This window comes from Capsicum annuum, chromosome 2, assembly GCF_002878395.1.
Source record: "Capsicum annuum cultivar UCD-10X-F1 chromosome 2, UCD10Xv1.1, whole genome shotgun sequence".
NCBI classification, from domain to species: domain Eukaryota; kingdom Viridiplantae; phylum Streptophyta; class Magnoliopsida; order Solanales; family Solanaceae; genus Capsicum; species Capsicum annuum.
In genome coordinates this window covers 25391869-25398824 of record NC_061112.1, presented here as the reverse complement: position 1 = coordinate 25398824, position 6956 = coordinate 25391869, and positions in this window count along the sequence as shown.

The following is a 6956-nucleotide window of genomic DNA, read 5'->3' as shown; positions in this document are numbered from 1 at the left end:
TTGGGATTATGCCAGATAGGATGCAATTGAGTATAGGTTGTAATATATTTGTGTATATTTTAGTTTGTTGATGATGTGTTCTATTATTTCTTGATTAAATTGGTTGGTATTTTTGGTTGAAAGCCCCAAATGCCCAAATGGGTATGATGGATGAAAATCCCAAGCGCTTGAAAGCTCAAACCATCCCTTAAATAGTGGTTTTCGGTGAACTTTAGGAACCCACCTCATACTTGAAAGAGGGATGTGGGAACCAAAGCAATAGTAGACAATTTATGGGTATGTCTTGCCAATTTTTCACTATCTTAGACATAAGGGTGATTAGGAGGTTGACTATACCATGGGTATCATTCTAGAATTGGGGATACCCAATTGAGGTATTGGGTGGCTTTAATTGAAACACTCGTTAGGTACTCAAAAGGGTCAATGAGTGACATCTTTGAGGTTTTGTTGAAAAACTAGCCTCAAAGATATTAAACCTATCCTATCACATCATCGACTATTTGAATTTGGACAAAATCATCATGATCCCATGCATAATTTTCCCCTAGGAAATCTTAGTCCCAAGATCCATTTTAATTAATTATACTCTAATTTTTCTTAGTCTCGAATTAGTCCTTTAAAAGCTCATGAATTACTTTCACATTTGAAAAGATTGAGAACCCCCCAAACCATGTTGTACCATTGGTTTGAACTTAGCAAGTAACTATTATTTTGAATTCACTTAATCGTCACTCACATTGTTCCTCATGGATACAACTCCAACACTTAATTGGGTAAATATATTGACAAGGACTGCCTTGAACTTAAATTGACGTGTAATTTGAGCGTTATAAAAAAATGAAGAAGTTGTAGAGGAAAAGTTTAGAATATTGAGTTAGTTTGGAATATTAGTTTACTTGCTTTGATTCAAACTTGTAAATAGTTGTTTGTGATTTTATTTTATTTCTTTTGTTAGTTAGGTTCTTATTTTTTGTTTAGTTATTAATATGGCATCGTGGAATAAATGTGGGTTTGGTGGTTGGGAATCATATTTTGATGATCCATGTCCATAATGTAGTGGACCCCAGTATTGGCAAGATTATAGATATGCTCCCCGAAAAGAGATAAGTGCACCATCTCGATCTTATAGGGAGTATGGTTGTTCTCTACGTGGTGGTTGAGATGGATATCAGAGTACTTGTCCAAATTCTCCCTACCCCCACTATGCTAACCCGATCTCTAGTTTTTTTTATGATTTTGATAGGTCTTATGATGAAGGAAAGAGAGAACGAAGTGACGACAATAATGGTGTTGAAGCAATGCATTAACAAATCTTGGATCGGGTGGAATCAACAGAGGATAATATATAGCTCATGAATCAATCCATGCATCAATCCGTGTATAATAGCTTTAAAAGCAATGCTTCAAACTCTTTTAGATAGTACAACTACACTGGAGGATGACGTGGATGACTTGCATCAATCCATGGCTGCATTTGGAAAGGAGAGTAAAAAGGAAGAAGAAGTGGGTGAGAGCACCGATCTTTCAAGAAACATGCATATGCCCAATCTTCAAAATGGATTTGACAAAGAAAATATGTCTTCCCACTTGGTTAATGGTGAGCTTGATATCGAAGAATCCATGGTGATTTGACAACCAACCAAACCACAATTGTGAAGGATGCCAAAAAAGAGAAAATGGTGCTAGTCAAAAGGAAAAGTTAAGCAACTCCTTTGTAAAGACTCTAGACCATTTCATGATGAGAATGTCAAGAAGTATGCGATTCAAAAATTAAAGGAAAAAACTCACTCAACCCACCTTTTGACATTATTCTTGGAGGAAGTGATGAAAGACAAACCACCCAATCAAGTGATGAAATTTGGGGATGAGGAGCAAAATCCCTACATTTTGGAGTTTGTCATTTCAAAAGGGAAAAAAGAAGCCCACCACTTGAACGTCAGCAGATCCAAAATCCAAAGTGTCGCATGTGGATTCTTGATGTTCTCACCAATACCCAACGGGCCAATTCAAAAATATGATTTAAAATTGAGTAAAATCTTTAAGTCTTCAAAGTGGCATGATAGAATGTGTGTCATCATGCCCTCATATTTTCCCAATGCGCCTAAAAAATGTAATGATCGTAAATTGGGTAGGAAATTCATATCCTCTAACTGGAGACACAAATGAGGATCAATAACTCAAGTTCTTGATGGGAGGCAACCTATCATTTTCATATTTTGTTTAATATGTTCTTGGAATAATTCACATAATTTTCATGCCTTGCAGGTACTTTAGGCAGATTGGAAGCCCAACATAATAGGGGGAAAAAAGTTTAGAAATATGGAAACCATGTAGGAAAATAGGGAAAATGGGGGAGCAGAGGTCTTCAGTACTATGATCGCGGCGTTTGGATCGCAATTACGTTAACCCATCATACCACTCAAGTCGTGATTGCTTTTCTTTGTCCAGCTTTCAACATGGTTAATCAATGCGGTTTCAGTTAGTCCGTCTACCCTTCTTATGCTTTTAATTCATGTAGTGAGTTCAGTACAAGTCCTTTAGTTGGGGGTGTTGTGGTCCCGCCCTTGTGTGAAGTACATATTAATTTGCAATACTTAATTTTAGTTTACGCGAAGTATGAAAATTTTGTGAATTGATTATTTTCCTTTTTAGTTTTCTTTTACTTTTAATAATGATGGTGGCCGACCCTTTCCCTATGATGGATTGAGTGACAATATTCTCAAGGGAAGCTCGTCGTGATGGAGTTTTGAGTCATAGGTTTAGGGAAAGTTCGAGTACCCATAGCACTGGAACTACAAATGCAAGGGAAATTCTGAGTACCTTTGGTATTTGAGAATTTGGAATCGTCATCATACCTATGGTAAATTATGAGTATCCATATGATTTGGTCATATGAATGCCAAAAGTTGAGACAAAGGCTTGGATTGATTCCATATTTTGCAAATTGTGCGTGGTGCAAATGAAAAGCAAACACCCCCCTCCGTCCAAAAAAAATTTTGAAAAATCAAAGGGTATGGACATGAGCTTCCTTGTGAAAATGCTCTTTCTCTTTTTATGAATCCAAATTTTTGACTTGTGAAAATTGATACGTACTCCTTCAATTTTTCTCTAGTGGGAGGGGCAATTGAATTTGCATGCCATGTGTGGTGAGTTCATTTGTTCAAACCTCATGCATACTTGTACCATCTAGAACTTGACCCATTAGTTTTTTAAGGCTAATTGTGATTGTATTTGGTTGGTGAGATGATATTAGGCTATTTTTGTGACAATAGAAGTCTACTTTAACCTAAAAATAAAACCTACCCGTGCATAGATGTTATCCCTAGTCACCTATTTTGAGCCTTTGAACCTTTATCTAAAAACACATTACAAGTCGTGAGCCTTTCAAATTTTATTCCTCTTTTAAACCCTACCCTCCTAGAACTTACAATTTTAACTTGAGGGTAAAAGCCCAAGTTGGGGGTGGTAAAGATTGGAAGAGGTAATGTTGGGCCACAAAGATGTAAGTTCCTATGGGCTTAAGCATTGAGAGCAAATGGAAAAGAAAAAGAAAGGATCCAACAAAGCATAGAAAAGCATGAATTATGTAAGAAAAATAAATAAAAAGAAAGTGGGTGAACCAAGGAATCCAAAAATAGGCACTTGCGTAAATAGAGAAAACAAAGAGAAGTGGCCTATAGTCAAAAGTTGGATTAAATAGTGTGAAAGTGATATAGATGTTCAAGGAGGGTGTATTCACTTTATTCCTAATTGATATCCTACCCATTCTCCCCGAACCTATATTACAAGCTTAAAAAGTCCTTTGAGATCTCCAACCAAGAACTTTCATTATAGTGGCGACAGAAAATAAGGGCAAGCCTATGGTATGGTACTTGTTAGCATTGAGAGTTCTTGAGAGAGGGAGTGTTCTTAAATTTATTGTTGTATACTTGGTAACTTGGTGTTTGGAATTTTATTTCTTATAAGGAGGCATGTGAAAAAAGTTTAGGTGAGGTGGGTGGTCTAGAGTATTAGTGATTGTTGCATGGTTGCTCTATAAAGTCTTGTACACCCTTGAAAATTGTATTTTATGATGATGGGTATCTTCATATTGACTTTGCCCAAGTGTTAAGATATATGTATGGTAGAAATCAATTTAAAGTCATTGGTATCATTGAGCAATAAAATTTAGGCATATATATGTTTTGACTCATGATAAGAAGTAGTGTTGCTTGAGAACAAGCTAAGATTTAAGTTGGGGGTGTTGAGAAGTGGTGAATTTACCACTCATTAACATTTGAATTGTGCATACACCACCATGTTTTGAAGGTATGAATGAAGAAAAAATGTCATAAAATTTCACTAATTCACATATATTGTAGGTACACAAATGCTGAGATGAAAAGAGGCAAAATGAGCTGAAAGAGTATCAAAGCAGGAAGAGAACTGCAAAAGCTAGAAAACCTATGTTGATTGTGCCTCAGGTACCATAATTTCGGATTGGCCACAACGATCGCGGTAAGTCAAGAAGTTAGCAGGATGTGATCGCTTGAAGAAATAACCGATCAAAAAGTCATGATTGCAGCAAATCAACATGCGATCGCAGGATAGCAGGATTTTCAGCCGGGGGTAAAGTTGTAAGAGCACATACCCAACCCCAAATTCTCATAAAAAGAGCTCAAAACCCTTATTCCAAGCATCCATTATTCTATAACCCTACCTACTAACCTTAGTTTAGGGTTTTTGTAATTTCTTGGAGCTTAGAGAAAAACTTATACTAATCTTGAGCTAAGAAAACATTAAAGAGACTATTAAGTGTAGATTTAGCTTCACTCATTGAAGATTTATTGGATTCTAAAGTGTGGTTTGCCCTCTCTTTATTTTTTTATGAATAACTTTAATGTAAATACTGGTTTATTTGTGTTTATTGTCATTATGATTTGCTAGATCTACCTCTTGGGATTATGATAGAATAGGATGCAATTATGTGTGGGATGTGATATGTTTGTGTATATTTTGGTTTTTTGATGATGGGTTCTATTATTTCTTGATTAAATTGGTTGGGATTTATGGGTGAAAGTCCCAAATACCCAAATGAGTTTGATGGATGAAAATCTCAAGATCTTGAAAGCTCAAATCATCCCTCAAATAGGGTTTTTGGGTAAACTTTAGGAACCCACCTCATACTTGAAAGAGGGATGTGGGAACCAAAGAAATAGCAGACAATTTATGGGTATGTCTTGACAATTTTTCACTATCGTAGACATAAGGATGATTAGGAGGTTGACTATACCATGGGTATCATCCTACAAATAAGGATACCCAATTGAGGTATCGGTAGCTTTAATTAACACACTCATTAGGTACTCAAAAGGGTAAATGAGTGACATCTTTTAGGTTTTGTTAAAAAACTAGCCTCAAAGACCTTAAACCTAGCCTACCAAATCATCAACAATTCGAATTTACATAGATTCATCATGATCCCATGTATAATTTGCCCCTAGAAAAGCATAGTCCAAAGATCTATTTTAATTGATTATACTCTATTTATTCTTAGTCTCGAATTAGTCTTTTAGAAACCCAAGAATTACTTTCACATTTGAAAATATTGAAAACCCCCCAAACCTTTTTGTACCATAGGTTTGAACTTAGCAAGTAACTTTTAATTCGAATTCACTCAATCGTCACTCATATTGTTCCTCGTGGATTCGACCCCAACTCTTAGTTGGGTAAATATATTGAAGACAGCCACCTTTCACTTAAATTGACGTGTAAGTTGAGCATTATCATCTGGCAGGGTGTTATCTTTTTTTGTTGTGTGCTTTTGTGTTTGGTGTTAGTTATACTATGTTTTATTATTGAGATAGACATTATTTGATTATGATAGACTATATTTGAGTAGGTTATCATAGCTATAAATATTTTTCCATGATTCAACTAGTATAGTAATTGAACTCATGTCAGAAATTTTGAATATGTGTTCATCTTTGCAAATCTGGGTATATGTTTTGAATTGCTCTGCAAAGTGCAACAGTGACTTTCTTTTGGAACCTATTGCATTTTTCATCTTAATTCTCTCCATGAATTTTTTTGAATTACCTTTAAAAATATGAATGCCGGCTATCCATATAAAATGCAATAGTAATATGGAAATACATGAAAAAGGCAAAGGTGCTTAGGTTGGTCTGAGGTGAGATTGGTAAGTAAGGGCTTTTTGAGTGAGATGAGATTGCCAACTTAAGGTTGTCTGAGGTGAATACCGACAATGAATATAAGATTCCCACACTACATAGTTGGTATGAGGTGAGATTGCCAACTTAAATAGCTTTGCCTTTCTAATAAAATAACATAGTTATAAATTGCATTCCAACAAGTAGCCTCTTTCACTGGTATCCAAATTCTGATTAGTCTTTCCTTAGTTAGAGTTTGTCTAGTACTGCAAGCCATAGTATTAATTATCTCCAATACATGTTATCATCATTTTTGAATCTAGTCTTTATGATAGTGTTTGTGGTGTTTATGTAAATTACATGGATGCTCTCTGGAAATTATCAATCATCATAACTCAAGCTATTGAAAGATCATTATTAAAGGATTCTATGGGTTCAAATGTGAGTGATGTTTATTAGTTGTTTGTGGAAAGGTAGACTTTGATAATGAAACCAAAATAACTAGTGGTCATCATCCGATTCATCTCTAGTTTGAAGATGATAACATGCATTGGAGATAATTGGACTGACAATATTTTAAAGTTCTAATTAAAATACAAGAATATGTGTTCATATCTGCAAATGTAGGCATATGTTTTTAACTGCTCTCCAAAGTGTAGCAGTGACTTCCTTCTGGAACCAATTACATTATTTCCTCTTAATTCTCACCATGACTTGTTTAGAACGGCCTATGGAATATGACTACCAGCAATGTATATAAATTGTAGTAGTAACATGGCAATGCATGGAAAAGGCAAAGGTACTTAA